This window comes from Vicia villosa, linkage group LG3 (genome assembly GCF_029867415.1).
Source record: "Vicia villosa cultivar HV-30 ecotype Madison, WI linkage group LG3, Vvil1.0, whole genome shotgun sequence".
NCBI lineage: Eukaryota > Viridiplantae > Streptophyta > Magnoliopsida > Fabales > Fabaceae > Vicia > Vicia villosa.
The window spans coordinates 152,588,439-152,608,985 of record NC_081182.1 but is presented as its reverse complement, the minus strand read 5'-3'; positions in this window follow the sequence as shown (position 1 = coordinate 152,608,985).

The window sequence follows — 20,547 nt, the reverse complement described above, 5'->3', positions numbered from 1 at the left end:
GTAATTATTTAAATTATTTTGTTATCATTATCTTTTTTTCATTTGTTAAAAGCTAATATATTTTAGCGGTTTTATTTTTAGAGCTGGGATATATATACTAGTGTCCGAGCTTGTTATCATACATTTGTAATTATAGTTATGTTTATAAACTTTTGTCCACATATTCTATTAGTTCGTTATCCATTTTATACAGGTAATATTAAGGATTATAATGGTTCAACTATCATATAAATTATGCATCGAAGATTCTCAAAATATTGTTTGGTTTATACCAATGATCGATATGATTATTTATATCTTAAATTTTTTACCTTTTTTATCAAATAAGTATCGTGTATGGCAAAGTCTAATATGCGTATTTTGACTAGTTAGTTAAAATTATGTATGTCATATCATTTCAAATTTCCACGTCACACACATAATGTTATTTCAGTTACTTAGTTAGTTAACCTTTGTTATTAATGAAAAAATTTATAAACTAATCAAAAGCTAGGATTTTTGTAAAATTTTTAAAGGTATGAATTGAAGTTAATAGAATTCCTAATCATGGAAAAGAAAAATATATTTAAATTAATCATGTAATAGATTAATTTTTCCACACTTTTTTAGAAATAAAGGACGGATTACACTTAATTAAGACAATTTTCATGACCTTACTCCATGTTTTAGTATTTTTTACTAGTTATATTACTCTGCTTTTGAAAACTAAGTCTAAGAAGATATTAAGGTAAAATATGTTTGGCAGTTTAATATTTCAAGGATGTTTTCGTCATAAGAAAATAAAATACATTTTATGGGCGTGTGTGTCCGATTACTTGTTTAAGAAAAAATATTCAAAATTTTGTTTCAAAAATATACATTACTTTATTATTGACAAGACAAAATTTAAATTATTTTATGAATTTATTTAAATTTGAAAATTTATATTTATTAAAATCTTAATTAAAATCTTAATTTAACCAGAGTTAAATTTAACCAGAGTTAATTTAGATGATTGACGATGTACGTTAGATTGAACAACAACCATGTTCTTGTCTAAATTTTGTTTCTGATTATGATGTCTTGTTTTTGAATTATTTAGTAAAAGTTTATTTTTAGTTTATTTATATTGCAATGTTTTAGGGAAGTTTGCAAAACACTAGTCTTTCCTTATTTCAATCCCATAATAAATGCAAGTATTTTAAATTTAAACTAAAAACTTGCTGAAACTATAACTCCAAGTTTGTCTCCAAACTATAATTAAAAAAAATATCATTGTCCATGCATGTAGATAAGTTTGTTAATATCCATTTTAATATGATAAAATAACCCAATCCATGTAATCCACAAGCACAATTAATCTTTCTTCCCCATAATTTAATTTACTATATAAAATCCCTTTTGATACTAAAAAAAATCCATTAAAATTTATTGGGAACAAAAGTTCGGAAGGGGAAAATTGAAGAATCTGGTATTTTACAAGTGAAGAGGACATAGTGGAAAATCAATGACACATATTTACTAAACCTCTTCTTAGGTTTTGAAGTTATTTAATTTTTCACTATATCTTCTTCACTTGTAAAAACCAGATACAACAACAACCTCCCAAGTGGTCTTCATAATCTGTAGTGTTATATGTTTTTAATGCATTATTTTTCTTTCTTTTCACTGGTTTTCCTTTTTAAACGGTTAGTTGGTTGTAATTATTTAAATTATTTTGTTATCATTATCTTTTTTTCATTTGTTAAAAGCTAATATATTTTAGCGGTTTTATTTTTAGAGCTGGGATATATATACTAGTGTCCGAGCTTGTTATCATACATTTGTAATTATAGTTATGTTTATAAACTTTTGTCCACATATTCTATTAGTTCGTTATCCATTTTATACAGGTAATATTAAGGATTATAATGGTTCAACTATCATATAAATTATGCATCGAAGATTCTCAAAATATTGTTTGGTTTATACCAATGATCGATATGATTATTTATATCTTAAATTTTTTACCTTTTTTATCAAATAAGTATCGTGTATGGCAAAGTCTAATATGCGTATTTTGACTAGTTAGTTAAAATTATGTATGTCATATCATTTCAAATTTCCACGTCACACACATAATGTTATTTCAGTTACTTAGTTAGTTAACCTTTGTTATTAATGAAAAAATTTATAAACTAATCAAAAGCTAGGATTTTTGTAAAATTTTTAAAGGTATGAATTGAAGTTAATAGAATTCCTAATCATGGAAAAGAAAAATATATTTAAATTAATCATGTAATAGATTTATTTTTCCACACTTTTTTAGAAATAAAGGACGGATTACACTTAATTAAGACAATTTTCATGACCTTACTCCATGTTTAAGTATTTTTTACTAGTTATATTACTCTGCTTTTGAAAACTAAGTCTAAGAAGATATTAAGGTAAAATATGTTTGGCAGTTTAATATTTCAAGGATGTTTTCGTCATAAGAAAATAAAATACATTTTATGGGCGTGTGTGTCCGATTACTTGTTTAAGAAAAAATATTCAAAATTTTGTATCAAAAATATACATTACTTTATTATTGACAAGACAGAATTTAAATTATTTTATGAATTTATTTAAATTTGAAAATTTATATTTATTAAAATCTTAATTAAAATCTTAATTTAAGCAGAGTTAAATTTAACCAGAGTTAATTTAGATGATTGACGATGTACGTTAGATTGAACAACAACCACGTTCTTGTCTAAATTTTGTTTCTGATTATGATGTCTTGTTTTTGAATTATTTAGTAAAAGTTTATTTTTAGTTTATTTATATTGCAATGTTTTAGGGAAGTTTGCAAAACACTAGTCTTTCCTTATTTCAATCCCATAATAAATGCAAGTATTTTAAATTTAAACTAAAAACTTGCTGAAACTATAACTCCAAGTTTGTCTCCAAACTATAATTAAAAAAAATATCATTGTCCATGCATGTAGATAAGTTTGTTAATACCCATTTTAATATGATAAAATAACCCAATCCATGTAGTCCACAAGCACAATTAATCTTTCCTCCCTATAATTTAATTTACTATATAAAATCTGTAACACCCCATCATACATTGCCTAGGATATACGTATATGGCATTAAAATGGTAAACGAAAATCATATAATAAGCAGCGGAAATGGATGATGTATAAGTACATGTACAAAAGCCCAAACTGTCATGGCCAAAATACAAGAGTTCCAACATGGTACTAGTACATATCCATGATACAAAAGATGGTAGTACAAAAGATCTTAAACTACAAAAGAGCGTCACGCCAAGAAACACCATCTCGATGCTAAACCATCTTACCCTTTCCACGATCCTGCCTCGAACCACCTGTAAAAATAATAATTGGAATGGGGTGAGATTACTAAATCTCAGTGAGTCTCCCTATCTTACGGGTTCACTCGGTTCTACAGGGAACATGCAATCAACGGATTCACCGAGAATCCGGGTTACCTCACGACTAGGTACAAGTACAAACAAGGTACACCATCATTGGAAGTCCCATAACTATCCAATGAGGTTACAACAACAAACTGGCTCCAAACCAAAATAACTGTATACAAACCCGTACCCGTGCACAGGGAATCCAAGAGTAAGTTACTCGCCTGCCAAATAGATTACGCATCCACACCCTCGGTGAGTTACCCCTTGTGCCTACGCGTCAAAAGACTTTCACTTGCACACCGCTAGATGAAACGAATCATTCCTACCTGGAATTCTATCCGCGATGAGTTTTCCCATTGCGACCTTGCCTAAGTGGCGTCACAAACCCATCAATCATCTATACGCCGATGTGTTAACCGCTAGTGCAAATACGCCATGATGACTACACAAGCCCACCGGGTGATAGCCTAGTGGCAATGCCTACGTGGCACCACTAGAGGAGAGTTATCCGACGTGATGTAGCCTACATGGCATCACGCCCTCACCATACCAAGCACGCTGATGTTTACATGCTGGAGGAAACGCCCTAAAAGACCCTCTCAGCGGCATCGCAATGGTAGCTCAGGTGCATAAGACATACCCAGATCACACAACAAGGCACGAACTAAAGATCACACAGCAATAGTCATGGTCTTAAGCGATTTATGATCTATTGGATAGGCCTACTCTAATTCAAGTATACCACAACAAGGTCGGGCCACACAGGCAAAGCGTCTCCGAACGTTCAACCGGAACGAACGAGAAAACAATGATCACATCATAACACAATCAACAATTGCATCTCTCAATTTTACATGCATACAAGTAAGATGGTGATCATATCCTAGTCTCATACATTAAAATACATGCCAACATGTCATACAAGTCATAAGAGGCCTTCGATTTCGTTACGAAGCGAAACTGCACTCATAAGGGGAAAATACCAATTCTGCATCAGACTAGTTCGCTACAGCGAACTTCTGTTTGCTACAGCGAACTCAAACAGAAGCAGACTTTCTCAAATCCAAGTTAGTTCGTTACAGCGAACTCCCAGCGAAGCCCCGATTCGCTACAGCGAATAAAAGTTCGCTACAGCGAATAAATCAATTCAACTCCCAGGTTTATTCGCTACACAGTTCGCTACAGCGAACCATTCGCTACAACGAACCATTCGCTACAGCGAATGAAAGTTCGTTGCAGCGAACTCTGCAAAATCAGCAAAATGCAGAAACGCATTTGGGGTCCCCAAGCCCCAAATTTCTACATGCAAACTCCTTTAATCGAATAATGAGATATAGGAACAATATGTAAACGAATTATTACTACCAATAAAGTCTAACACATGCATAAAATGAGGATCAAAAGCATTTACTCACAAAGCCTTAATCCCCAAAGTTGGCTTAAACCCCAAAATATTCCCCAAGGTCTCTATCTATGAGACTCACCTGATTAAGCTGAGGAAGAAGCTCTGAAAATCAGAAGTGGATGATGAAGTTTGATGGATCAAAGGTGCATGCAAGGCTGAAAGTTGAATGGTCTTCTCCTTCCTTCTTCTTCTTCTCACGTTTTCTTCTTCTTCTTCTCCTAAATTCTGTTTTTGGCTTCTACAAATCAGAATTGTCCCAAAACCAAACAATCCTTATGACTTAGATAGAGTGCAAAGACTAAAATATCCCCCAACTATACTTTATTTACCACAATGCCACTTGGTTCCATCTCAACTAAAAGAAATTCCTATCATTTAATCTCTTAATGAAAAAAATTAGAGTATTACAAAATCCCTTTTGATACTAAAAAAAATCCATTAAAATTTACTGGGAGAAAAGTTCGGAAGGTAAAAATTGAAGAATCTGGTATTTTACAAGTGAAGAGGACATAGTGGAAAATCAATGACACATATTCACTAAGCCTCTTCTTAGGATTTGAAGTTATTTAGTTTTTCACTATATCTTCTTCACTTGTAAAAACCAGATACAACAACCTCCCAAGTGGTCTTCATATTCTGTAGTTTTATTTGTTTTTAATGCATTATTTTTCTTTCTTTTAACTGGATTTCCTTTTTAAACGGTTAGTTGGTTGTAATTATATAAATTATTTTGTTATCATTATCTTTTTTTCATTTGTTAAAAGCTAATATATTTTAGCGGTTTTATTTTTAGAGCTGCGATATATGCACTTGTGTCCCAGCTTGTTACCATACATTTGCAATTATAGTTATGTTTATAAACTTTTGTCCACATATTCTATTAGTTCGTTATCCATTTTATACAGGTAATATTAAGGATTATAATGGATCAACTATCATATAAATTATGCATCGAAGATTCTCAAAATATTGTTTGGGTTATACCAATGATCGATATGATTATTTATATCTTAAAATTTTTACCTTTTTTATCAAATAAGTATCATGTATGGCAAAGTCTAATATGCGTATTTTGACTAGTTAGTTGAAAATATTGATGTCATATCATTTCAAATTTCCACGTCACACAGATAGTATTATTTCAGTTACTTAGTTAGTTAACCTTTGATATTAATGAAAAAATTTATAAGCTAATCATAAGCTAGGATTTTTGTAAAAATTTTAAAGGTATGAATTGAAGTTAACAGAATTCCTAAACATGTAAAAGAAAAATAAATTTAAATTAATCATGTAATAGATTTATTTTTCCACACTTTTTTAGAAATAAAGGACGGATTACACTTAATTAAAACAATTTTCATGACCTTACTCCATGTTTAAGTATTTTTTACTAGTTATATTACTCTGCTTTTGAAAACTAAGTCTAAGATGATATTAAGGTAAAATATGTTTGGCAGTTTAATATTTAAAGGATGTTTTCGTCATAAGAAAATAAAATACATTTTATGGGCGTGTGTGTCCGATTACTTGTTTAAGAAAAAATATTCAAAATTTTGTTTCAAAAATATACATTACTTTATTATTGACAAGACAACATTTAAATTATTTTATGAATTTATTTAAATTTGAAAATTTATATTTATTAAAATCTTAATTTAACCACAGTTAAATTTAAATTCAATAAAAATTGAAAAGTTTAGATGATTGACGATGTACGTTAGATTGAACAACAACCATGTTCTTGTCTAAATTTTGTTTCTGATTATGATGTCTTGTTTTTGAATTATTTTGTAAAAGTTTATTTTTAGTTTATTTATATTGCAATGTTTTAGGGAAGTTTGCAAAGCACTAGTCTTTCCTTATTTCAATCCCATAATAAATGCAAGTAGCTATTATTTTAAATTTAAACTAAAAAATTGCTAAAACTATAACTCCAAGTTTGTCTCCAAACTATAATTAAAAAAAAAAATCATTGTCCATGCATGTAGATAAGTTTGTTAATACCCATTGTAATATGATAAAATAACCCAATCCATTTAATCCACAAGCACAATTAATCTTTCCGCCCCATAATTTAATTTACTATATAAAATCCATTTTGATACTAAAAAAAATCCATTAAAATTTATTGGGAACAAAAGTTCGTAAGGTGAAAATTGAAGAATCTGGTATTTTACAAGTGAAGAGGACATAGTGGAAAATCAATGACACATATTCACTAAACCTCTTCTTAGGTTTTGAAGTTATTTAATTTTTCACTATATCTTCTTCACTTGTAAAAACCAGATACAACAACAACCTCCCAAGTGGTCTTAATATTCTATAATTTTATTTGTTTTTAATGCATTATTTTTCTTTCTTTTCACTGGTTTTCCTTTTTAAACGGTTAGTTGGTTGTAATTATTTAAATTATTTTGTTATCATTATATTTTATTTCATTTGTTAAAAGCTAATATATTTTAGAGGTTTTATTTTTAGAGCTGGGACATATGTACTAGTGTCCCAGCTTGTTACCATACATTTGCAATTATAGTTATGTTTACAAACTTTTGTCCACATATTCTATTAGTTCGTTATCCATTTTATACAGGTAATATTAAGGATTATAATGGTTCAACTATCATGTAAATTATGCATCGAAGATTCTCAAAATATTGTTTGGTTTATACCAATGATCGATATGATTATTTATATCTTAAAATTTTTACCTTTTTTATCAAATAAGTATCGTGTGTGGCAAAGTCTAATATGCGTATTTTGACTAGTTAGTTGAAAATATTGATGCATAATTTCCACGTCACACACATAGTGTTATTTTAGTTACTTAGTTAGTTAACCTTTGATATTAATGATAAAATTTATAAGCTAATCAAAAGCTAGGATTTTTGTAAAATTTTTAAAGGTATGAATTGAAGTTAATAGAATTCCTAATCATGGAAAAGAAAAATATATTTAAATTAATCATGTAATAGATTTATTTTTCCACACTTTTTTAGAAATAAAGGACGGATTACACTTAATTAAGACAATTTTCATGACCTTACTCCATGTTTAAGTATTTTTTATTAGTTATATTACTCTGCTTTTGAAAACTAAGTCTAAGAAGATATTAAGGTAAAATATGTTTGGCAGTTTAATATTTAAAGGATGTTTTCGTCATAAGAAAATAAAATACACTTTATGGGCGTGTGTGTATGATTACTTGTTTAAGAAAAAATATTCAAAATTTTGTATCAAAAATATACATTACTTTATTATTGACAAGACAAAATTTAAATTATTTTATGAATTTATTTAAATTTGTAAATTTATATTTATTAAAATCTTGATTTAACCAGAGTTAAATTTAAATTCAATAAAAATTGAAAAGTTTAGATGATTGACGATGTACGTTAGATTGAACAACAACCATGTTCTTGTCTAAATTTTGTTTCTGATTATGATGTCTTGTTTTTGAATTATTTAGTAAAAGTTTATTTTTAGTTTATTTATATTGCAATGTTTTAGGGAAGTTTGCAAAGCACTAGTCTTTCCTTATTTCAATCCCATAATAAATGCAAGTAGCTACTATTTTAAATTTAAACTAAAAAATTGCTAAAACTATAACTCCAAGTTTGTCTCCAAACTATAATTAAAAAAATATATATACCATTGTCCATGCATGTAGATAAGTTTGTTAATACCCATTTTAATATGATAAAATAACCCAATCCATGTAATCCACAAGCACAATTAATCTTTCCTCCCCATAATTTAATTTACTATATAAAATCCCTTTTGATACTAAAAAAAATCCATTAAAATTTATTGGGAACAAAAGTTCGTAAGGTGAAAATTGAAGAATCTGGTATTTTACAAGTGAAGAGGACATAGTGGAAAATCAATGACACATATTCACTAAACCTCTTCTTAGGTTTTGAAGTTATTTAATTTTTCACTATATCTTCTTCACTTGTAAAAACCAGATACAACAACAACCTCCCAAGTGGTCTTAATATTCTATAATTTTATTTGTTTTTAATGCATTATTTTTCTTTCTTTTCACTGGTTTTCCTTTTTAAACGGTTAGTTGGTTGTAATTATTTAAATTATTTTGTTATCATTATATTTTATTTCATTTGTTAAAAGCTAATATATTTTAGAGGTTTTATTTTTAGAGCTGGGACATATGTACTAGTGTCCCAGCTTGTTACCATACATTTGCAATTATAGTTATGTTTACAAACTTTTGTCCACATATTCTATTAGTTCGTTATCCATTTTATACAGGTAATATTAAGGATTATAATGGTTCAACTATCATGTAAATTATGCATCGAAGATTCTCAAAATATTGTTTGGTTTATACCAATGATCGATATGATTATTTATATCTTAAAATTTTTACCTTTTTTATCAAATAAGTATCGTGTGTGGCAAAGTCTAATATGCGTATTTTGACTAGTTAGTTGAAAATATTGATGCATAATTTCCACGTCACACACATAGTGTTATTTTAGTTACTTAGTTAGTTAACCTTTGATATTAATGATAAAATTTATAAGCTAATCAAAAGCTAGGATTTTTGTAAAATTTTTAAAGGTATGAATTGAAGTTAATAGAATTCCTAATCATGGAAAAGAAAAATATATTTAAATTAATCATGTAATAGATTTATTTTTCCACACTTTTTTAGAAATAAAGGACGGATTACACTTAATTAAGACAATTTTCATGACCTTACTCCATGTTTAAGTATTTTTTATTAGTTATATTACTCTGCTTTTGAAAACTAAGTCTAAGAAGATATTAAGGTAAAATATGTTTGGCAGTTTAATATTTAAAGGATGTTTTCGTCATAAGAAAATAAAATACACTTTATGGGCGTGTGTGTATGATTACTTGTTTAAGAAAAAATATTCAAAATTTTGTATCAAAAATATACATTACTTTATTATTGACAAGACAAAATTTAAATTATTTTATGAATTTATTTAAATTTGTAAATTTATATTTATTAAAATCTTGATTTAACCAGAGTTAAATTTAAATTCAATAAAAATTGAAAAGTTTAGATGATTGACGATGTACGTTAGATTGAACAACAACCATGTTCTTGTCTAAATTTTGTTTCTGATTATGATGTCTTGTTTTTGAATTATTTAGTAAAAGTTTATTTTTAGTTTATTTATATTGCAATGTTTTAGGGAAGTTTGCAAAGCACTAGTCTTTCCTTATTTCAATCCCATAATAAATGCAAGTAGCTACTATTTTAAATTTAAACTAAAAAATTGCTAAAACTATAACTCCAAGTTTGTCTCCAAACTATAATTAAAAAAATATATATACCATTGTCCATGCATGTAGATAAGTTTGTTAATACCCATTTTAATATGATAAAATAACCCAATCCATGTAATCCACAAGCACAATTAATCTTTCCTCCCCATAATTTAATTTACTATATAAAATCCCTTTTGATACTAAAAAAAATCCATTAAAATTTATTGGGAACAAAAGTTCGTAAGGTGAAAATTGAAGAATCTGGTATTTTACAAGTGAAGAGGACATAGTGGAAAATCAATGACACATATTCACTAAACCTCTTCTTAGGTTTTGAAGTTATTTAATTTTTCACTATATCTTCTTCACTTGTAAAAACCAGATACAACAACAACCTCCCAAGTGGTCTTCATATTCTGTAGTTTTATATGTTTTTAATGCATTAGTTTTCTTTCTTTTCACTGGTTTTCCTTTTTAAACGGTTAGTTGGTTGTAATTATTTAAATTATTTTGTTATCATTATCTTTTTTTCATTTGTTAAAAGCTAATATATTTTAGCGGTTTTATTTTTAGAGCTGGGATATATGCACTAGTGTCCGAGCTTGTTACCATACATTTGTAATTATAGTTATGTTTATAAACTTTTGTCCACATATTCTTTTAGTTCGTTATCCATTTTATACAGGTAATATTAAGGATTATAATGGTTCAACTATCATATAAATTATGCATCAAGATTCTCAAAATATTGTTTGGGTTATACCAATGATCGATATGATTATTTATATCTTAAAATTTTTACCTTTTTTATCAAATAAGTATCGTGTATTGTAATACCCCGTATTTATTAAATGCTCTAATGCTATTAGCTGACACTGAGGTTTTATTAATTGGTGCATTAGAGATACTTTTGGACATTTGAGTTAGTAGTGTAACTTAAGATATTTTCTTATATCTTTTTCCTTTTTGCTTTTCTTCTTCATTTCTACAACAAGAAGACAAGTTTGAGAGAAGAAGTATAGAGAAGGAAGAGCAAGAGGAGAAAAGAGGAAAAGCTTGGATCTTCATCATTTCTCCGCCGAATCAACTCATCTTCGTCATCAACGACTCGTAATCGAGGTGGGTTTTAGTTAGAAACTTATAGATTGTTTATGGATGAGAATCTTAGTTTGGATTGGGGTTTTTATGGAAACCTAGGTTTTGGACCAATTTCATCTATGTTCATGAATAAGGGTTTATAATCCATAAATACATCATATATAGGTTGTTTCTATGCTTTAGTATGATCTGGAATAGGTTTGGGTGGTTTTAGTTGGATTTGAACCATGGGATTTGTGTATAAAGCAGAGCTGAGAACTCAGTTCTCGCGCTCTTCGCGGCGCGAACAAGGGCTGCGCGGTGCGAACTATGCAGGTTTTAGGAGGTTTGGTTCTGCCATCAGTACGCGGCGCGAACACTATGGGAATTCTTGAGAGACTTGCCACTGCCAGAGGTTGGCGGCGCGAACATCTGTTAGCGGCGCGAACATCTGTTAGCGGTGCAAACATTGTTGAGAATTATGAGGGTTGGCTACTGCCTGGGGTTCGCGGCGCGACCAAGCTGTTGCGCGGCGCGAACTGAAGCTTCCTTAACTAGAATTCCTTATTTCAAACATAAAACTGTTTAGGCCATAACTTTTGAATCGTAACTCTGTTTTAATCGCCGTTTGAAGCAGTAGGAGGCTAGAAGCGTGTACTTTCTAGTAGTGTAGATTTTTGGATCAAAGGAGAATTATTTAATCGAGAGTCGGTAATTTGCTTGATTACTTAGGTTGTCTATCGTTCAGAACCATATGAACGGTATGCTTTTGGTATGATGAACATGTACTCTATAATTGTGATAAATTGCCATTTGTTTATAGAAAATGATGATAATCGTTGGTTGAATCCTATTGCAGGTGGATTGGTATGCCTTTGTTATAATATGTTATATCAAAGAGGTTTGAATAACTTCATTGTTATATGAATAAATGATAAGTGAGGAAAACTAGGATTTGTTAGGTGGGTGTAACTTAACAAAGAAAACCTAGGATGAGACATTATATGGACATACGTGTGTTTAGAATTTTATGAAGAAAGGCTAACAGGCCTAGTGATTTGCGTGAGCAATCACCATTGTGTGATGTACTAATCGGAACCATTCTTTTTCTTTATTTCTTTTTCTTTTGAATGCTAACAGGCATTCTATGTGCAGAGAGGCACTAATAATCTTGGAAGGTTTGATTCCCGCTTTTGTGTACGAATGGAACATAACAGGGTAGAGACTTGTGATGGTGTACGGGCCATCTGAAGTGATGATTCATGGGGTAAGGCTCATGAGTCCGAATCCATTTCGTATGTCAAGATTTTCCAAAGGATCCATGACTCGTGCCACCTCCTAGACGTAGAAGGGGACGGGAATAGAGGGATACCTTGGTATCGGTTTCCGACTAGTAATATTGTGTTGAGTTGTTGAACTCTATGTATGATTCCATATAATGTTAGTGTGTGACGCAAGGTCTAGTTCCTTTTATGACTTGAGATTGCTAGACTAGAACCTTGTAATGTTAGTTGTTGAACTCTATGTATGATTCCATATAATGTCACTAAGATTATTTATCTCACCCCATTATATATTGATTTCAGGTACTACAGGTTCCGCGAAGGGTAAGGAGAAAGCAGTTTGATTCCTTATTCCTTATGTTTCTTTTGGTTATGGCGAAGCTTCCGTTGTGGATTTCTTTTGTGATCATTGTTTGATCTAGTTCTTAGCTTTTTTGTTTTGAACATCTTGTATGTATTATGCCAGTGGTAGAACTTTTGTATTAGGGCATTAATATGTATAATGTGTTGACTAGGAAATTATAAGTATTTTCAGTACCAAATACTTGGATTCATATATACATATATGCTTTGATGTATGTACCTATATATGGGTGTTACAGTTGTTATCAGAGCAGGTCGTATCCTCGACCTAGCCATGAGATATTATAAGTGTTTCTTTCTGTCCAAGATGTGTTGTGTTCCGATGAGTTTTGTTGTGTTATGACTATGGTATTGAGTTTGGTCAATTTAATCCCATTTTGATGACCTCCAGGAACATGGCGTACGGACGCAGAACTCATGGTCGACCCCCCACACGGCCTCCACAAGTGAATCCACCGGATGGCAGTGCGAATGTTCCATGGCCCCAGTTCATGCAACAGATGCAACAGCAGCAGAATCAGTTCATGCTGCAGATGATGCAATAGATGAATGGTGGTCATAATGTTCCAGTGGTGGTGCCCGAAGCTGTAGGTGGGACTTATAGGGATTTCATTCGCATGAATCCTCCGGAATTTCATGGCGGACTAGATCCTATAAAAGCGCATGAGTGGGTGGCCAATGTGGAAGGAATCTTTGAGATCGTGCATTGTAGTGAAGAGCACAAGGTGGTGTTTGCTTCTCATTCATTGAAAGGTCCAGCAATGAGATGGTGGAAGGGTGCTTCTGCTTTGATGACTACTCAGGAAGTACCTAAGGAATTGGAAAATTTCAAGACCACTTTTATGGAGAAATACTTCCCTAGTTCGCTGAGGACTAAGAAGGAGTTAGAGTTCCAATAGTTAAGGCAGGAAAATATGTCAGTGGCTACTTATGCTGAGAAGTTTGAAATTTTGGCTGCTTACTCTAGGCAGGCCGCGTATGCTCCTGATGAGAGTTGGAAGGTGGACCAGTTTCTGTTTGGTTTAAGGGCTGATATCTCTCATAGTGTGTCCCAGAGGAAGTTCACTACTTATACGGAGTTGCTGCGACAATGTTATGTAGCTGAGACCAGTTTGAAGAAAGTTCAAACTGAGGAAGATTTGAAGAAGAAGAATCAACATGAGAGAGGAAGGCCAAGCCAACAATTTCGACCTAGGCCACAAGCTTTCAAAGGGAAGCAAGTGCAAGGTTCTCGGTCTAGTGCACCTCCGGTGTGTCGTAGTTGTGGTAAGAATCACCTTGGAAGGTGTAACTTTTAAGGGGTGAAGTGTTTTCATTGTCAGCAAGAAGGGCATATGGCTAGAAATTGTCCTCAGAATAGGAATCAAGTGCAAGGAAGGGGTACCGGTAGAGTGTATACCTTGGATGCTAAGAAGACCAAGAGTGATAACTCTCTGATTGCGGGTACGTGTTTCATTAATGGGCATTCTTGTTTTGTGCTATTTGATTGTGGAGTAACACACTCTTTTGTGTCATTGCAATGCATGAAGCGACTTGGGTTGCAAGCTACTCCTTTATTTCCTCCAATGGCGGTTACTACTGCTATGGATGAGATGGTCAAGACACCGTTGGTGTGTGAGAATTGTGCCTTATCTGTGGGTGGTAGGAATTTCCAGATTGATCTTGTTTGTTTACCACTTAAGAAAGTAGACGTTGTTTTGGGAATGGATTGGCTTTTTGCTAATTTGGTGTTCATTGGGTGTGAAGAGAAGTTAATCATTATTCCATCTGAAGAAGCTACTCTGAAAGATGTTTTGACTACTATACTAGAAGGTACGGTAGGCATGATTAATTTCTTGTTTGAGAAGGAGAAGTCTGTTCTATTGGTTCTTACTGAGGAGACGGGTGACAAGTTAGAGGTTTCGCAAATTGCTGTTGTTAGAGAATTTCCTAATGTTTTTCCTGAGGATGTCACTTCTCTTCCTCCGGAAAGGGAAGTGGAATTCTCTATTGACCTGATACCGGGAACGGCTCCTATATCCGTTTCTCCGTATCGGATGGCACTACTTGAATTAAGAGAATTGAAGGGGCAACTGGAGGAGCTAATGGCTAAACATTTTGTGCGACCTAGTGTCTCGCCGTGGGGAGCTCCAGTGTTGTTAGTAAAGAAGAAGGATGGTGGGATGAGACTATGTATTGATTACCGTCGGTTGAATAAGGCCACCATCAAGAACAAATACCCTTTACCAAGGATAAACGACCTGTTAGATCAATTGAAAGGAGCCTGTGTGTTCTCGAAGATTGATTTGCGGTCGGTGTTATACCCCAAAATTTGCCCGCATCTTTTTTCAGAAAGAAGGCAACTGACTTCTTTCTAAAAATTGGGAGTTTCATATAATCTTGGATTTTATTTCATAAATATCCCGGTTTTATGAATACTCAGTTTTTTAGAATATTTTTTATACGGTATTTTGGTTCGCTGTTGAATTTGTTCTTACACAAACACCAAGTACTGTTTATCACTTCACACATGCTGTTTATTTGAGATTTATTTGCAGATAAATAGTACTGACGCAATTGGTACAGAATTATATTTTTGCAGGCGCAGAGTCCGGGGATTCAAACTGTACTGGTAACAATTAAATTATTATTAGTTTTTTGTTTCCCACTAATTTTTGTGCTATATTATTGTTTTCAAATCTTTTCCTTTCTTTTCAAATCAAATCCTAACTTTATTCTATACATCTTTCTCTTCAAACCCTACCATACACTTTCTTTCAAATCCTACTACCACTCAAATTTTCCTTTTTTGTACGGTATCATTTCATTCCCCAACGTCTCTATCCTTCTTTTCACTCTATATATACCCCTCATTTTTTCCATAAATTGTCACATCAAATTTCACTCATTTCCCAAAATTTCTATCTCCTAATTATTTTCTCTTCTTCCCCGGCAAAAATGGCAAAGTGGATGGATACATTTTTTCTTATGGTCATCACTGTTTTGGTGGTGATCATGTCTTTTTTCTGTCTACATAGTCCTGAGAAATGCGGACCTGGGATGCTTACACTCCCGTGGATCTATATGTTGTTGTTTATAGCATGGGTTTTTAATCGTCATATTTAAAGTTTGTTGTATCTTTCGCTTTCAAATAACGTATCGTTCATTATATTTGTCGTGCTGTTCGTTATATTATGTAATATTTGTACTGTCAGTATTAAATATTATATTGTCTGTTATACCGTCGTTTAATTAGCAAGATAATATTATGTGTGTTTATTGCTAGTTAAATATTTATTTCTATGCATTAAATCTTTTTCAAATATTATTCTCAGTAATTTCGTTCGCGTACGGTATATTTTTATTTATTTGTTATGTTTGTGTTTTTCTAACAACTCAGGTAAATAATTTTTCACAATTAACACAACAAAAACAAAAAGAAAAAAATTAACTTTAACTGTTGAGTTTTCACTTTAACTGTTACGTTACTGCCCGGACAGCCAGTTAACAGTCAAACCCGCTGACAGCACGATTCTCCGTGTTTTGTATCATCATTCAAATCAATCTTTCACATTTCAAAATTCCAAGAGTTTTGTTCTAGAAGTCTTCTGATAATCACATGATCAGCAGAGACTCAACACTGCACAAAAATCATGTACGCTTAACTGTCTCCTACACAAACAGTCCCTAATTAGGGTTTTTTGTTTTTTTCAGGAGAACAAGTTTTTTTTGAGACCTCAAATGGATTTCACGTATCTCCATATGTCTCAAAGTACCATCAGACAAATTTTCAAACTTCGATTCGCTCGGACGCACACTCAGCAGTTCAAACAGTCAACAGACAGTCAAAAATGAAATTTTTTTGTCAACATCCATATTTTGTCAAAAGATTCATACTTTGATCAATGGTTGATCATAATTCATCAAGAAAAGTTCAGAAAACCAACAAAACCCTAAGTTTCAAAATTAGGGTTTTCTCCTATAAAGTCAACTGAATTTTGACCGGCCATAACTCTTTCCTCGTTTATCAAACAAATCCCAACCAAAGCTTATTTTGAAGGAAATTCAATTATCTTTCCAATATAATTGATCCCATGGTCATTGGATTTACCATTTGGAAAATATGAGCTCAGACATTACAGGTCATTTTCAAAGTCAACAAAAAGTGGTTTTTTGTCAAAGCTCATAACATCAAGATAACTTCTCCAAATGCAAAAAAGTTTCCAAAGTAGCTTGTAAAGGACATCTTGAGGTTTCTAAAAAGTACAAGAACTCCTTCATATGATCAAAATTGAGGGATTTATGCCTTGTTGAAGTTGGCTATTTTTTGGGAAAATGCATGAAACTAGCATTGATCAAAATGGTTTGTTTTTTCCAAAAGAGGCCAAGCATGCATGATCCAAACATGTTTCTAATAATGTTAAAGGGCTCCCATGACCAACATTAGGCCCATGACATTTTTGTTTCTTTTTTAATTTAATTTTATTACATTTAAAATTAAATTGGAAAAGAAATGATTCAAGACAATTATCCAAAGCTTTTATCCTTAGCTTGAGTCACCAAGATGGCTTAACTTCTGCAGCATAGAGATGTACAGCTGGCCTATAGCAAGAGGGTTGAAGAAAAATGAAGCCATGGCCAAAGAATTCAAAGCTTTTAGTATTAAACAATTCAAAAGTTCAAAAGCAATCAATGCTTGTTAGCTTAATATTTCAGCACTTCTATTGCTCATAAATAGCTTAAGATACTTCAGTAAGCATGGGGACACAAATTGGAATCAATATCATACTTGTATCACACTTATGTAAACTTGAAATTTTCAAAGAAATTCAAATTTTGAATTTTTAGTTTAAGCTAATTTCCAGTCCAAATAATTATCTAAACACGATCCTCAAACATCCCGAAACCTATTCCAATCATTATCATCAATCAAAACACCCAAAATCGAGCCATACAAGCCACGGTTTGGTCTCACTCAATCTCAAATTCGTTTTCATATTTTCACTCATCATTAACGTTTTTTGATTGCATATTATGATTCATATGATTGTTTGGAACGTATCTGGGTTGTTCTTGTTGAGTTTTGATGCAGGAATCGGTATATGCCATGTTAGGGTTTCAAGTTCTTGAAATTAGGGATTCCATGTAGAAGTAATTTCAGGTCCAATTAATAGATCCATTGGACTCGTGAGGTGATTTATAGTCGATCTGGGCTGCGTGTGGTCGTTTATTGTTGTTGATTTTCAGGTTTTGATGGCAAGGAGCTATGGCTACGTTTGAAAACCGTCACTATAGCCTATAGCAACGCTTGTCCGTAGCTATAGGGTTGTTGCAGGGTTTAAACGACGGAGGAGGGAAGAAGATGATTAGGTGTCCCCATCCCATTGGCTGGAAAACGCGCGTGTGGATTTTTTAAATCCAGCCAGACTCGGTGCTTGCCATCCACGCATATGCCATGTGACCTCGTCATCTCATCCTTCAGATCCATCTGTCACTCAATCCAACGCCCATGACACGCTAGTCCATACTATGGACTCTCTCATCAGCCACACATGATCCATATTTAATATATTTTATATTTTTTTCATTTTATTTAATTTTCCTTGTAAAATTAATTTAAAATAGTTTTAAAAATCAAAAAATTATATTAAAAATATTTTTAGAGTGATAAAATGTTTAATTAATTTTTGACACAAAAATATTTTATTTTTCTTCATAATTAAAATATTTTGTTTAATTAATTAGATAATATTGTTATATTTATCTTTTAATTATTTCTAACCTATCAAAAAAATCAAAAAAAATATTTTCTTTTTATTAAATTAGGTTTATATATTATAAACTAATTTTGTACATATTTAAAATATTTTTCTCTTTAAGTTAAATTTATGTGTATAATTATATGTTAATTAACTCAATAATCTCCAAAACAATTCAAAAAATCAAACAAAAATTAATTTTATTTTAAAATTAATTAACACACAATTTGGACATATTTTAGACTTAATTTTTTAGGTTTAAATTTTATTTCTAATTCCTAACCTTTTAATTAAATTAATTATGCATTAATTTTAATTAAAATCAACCATCCAAAAAAATCTAAAAATATTTTCCCTTTATCTTATTGCAATTTAAATTCATAGATAAGTGTATAGGTTGTCAAATTCATGTAAATAGCGTAGTTTACATTTCTCGCATAATCGATGTAATAGCGTAGATTTATTTTCTGCATTTTACATTCCCGCACTTTAATTTTTGTACATATAGAATTGCGTGTATGACAAGAATAATAACTGAAGCGCTAGATAACTAATTTCAAAGATAACATATCTGAAAATAAAACACAATCACACTTGCACCTCTTAGGGTAATCCCTCTATTACTCTTTTCAAAATCAATTCTACTGTTTCAAAGGCGATTCAAATAATTTCTTTCTGTATCCAGTCAAAGAAAAATTTCTAAAAGAAATAAGAAAGGATCTTACGAACTTAGGGTAGATCTCCTAATTGCTTGCTCAAATCAAACAAAACAACAAATGTTTCACATATCACTGTTTTTCCAAAATAAAAAACTTTCAAAAAGACAACACTTTGTATATATCCAAACAAGGATCATTACGAAGTTAAAAATATTTTTTTCAAACCATCAAAACATCTTTCGAAAGATAAAACATTTTGTATACATCCGCACAAGGATCATTACAAAGTTAATTCTTTACAAAAATATTTAAAACCACATACAAGCATTTCAAAGCAAGACAAACGATTCAAACAAGTGAGGTAAGCAATTAAGAGCCCATGGATAACCATGGATACAAAGGGGTGCTAACACCTTCCCTTTGTATAACCTACCCCCGAACCCAAAATCTATTTAAGGTCTTTTTCTATTTCTTTTATAAACCTTTCCTTAATTGGATAAAATAAAAGTCGGTGGCGACTCTCTGATTTTCACAACTCAAAAATAAAAGAAGAGTCAGTTTGCATCCCATGAAAAACCGAGGACGACATCTATCTCTCGCGACGAACAACAATAGCAACAACTTCTCAAGGTTTTTTCCTCTCTCGTTGAAGAATCTACAACAACGATTCAACCTCTCTCTCAGATTCGCTCTCTGCTCTCTCGTGATTCTCATTCGTGAAGATAAACAACAACTCTCTCTCTCACGGTTTTCTCCTCTTGATCGCTAATGTCTCTCTCGGTTCGCTCTCAACATGAACAATGACAACAACAACGACTCTCTTCCTTGCCGTGAACAACAATGACTCTCCTCTCTCGGTTTCTCATCCGTGAAGACAGACAACAACTCTCCCTCACGGTTTTCTTCCACCGCGGCCATGGGAGGAGCTTGCTGAAGCTCACAAACTCACAAACCCAGGTATGTTCTTTTCCTTTTCGTTGCGATTGCGTATTTCCTCTCTGGTTCGTGATATAGAAGTGATAACTCACTCTATTTCAGTTTTTTCCAGATAACATACAAGAAACATACGTTCAGGGCAACAATTAAAAGCAATAAGTTGTGAAATCGAATTACCTACGGCGAGGAGGATTTCACCGGTTTAATTGATGTGGTATATTCCTAATTCCTTCTGCTTCCAAATTATTGAAGTTGTGTTGTTTTACCGAACTTTTGTTGCTACTGTTTCGGAATCGTTGTTGTTACAACGTTGAATCTGTTGAAAGATAGTTGTTATGATTGCTGCAAATTTATTGTTGTTGCTCTGGAATGACCGTAAATTCCTGCTGTTGCTGAGTTTTGTTTTGAGTTGCTGGTTGTTGCAGGTTGATTG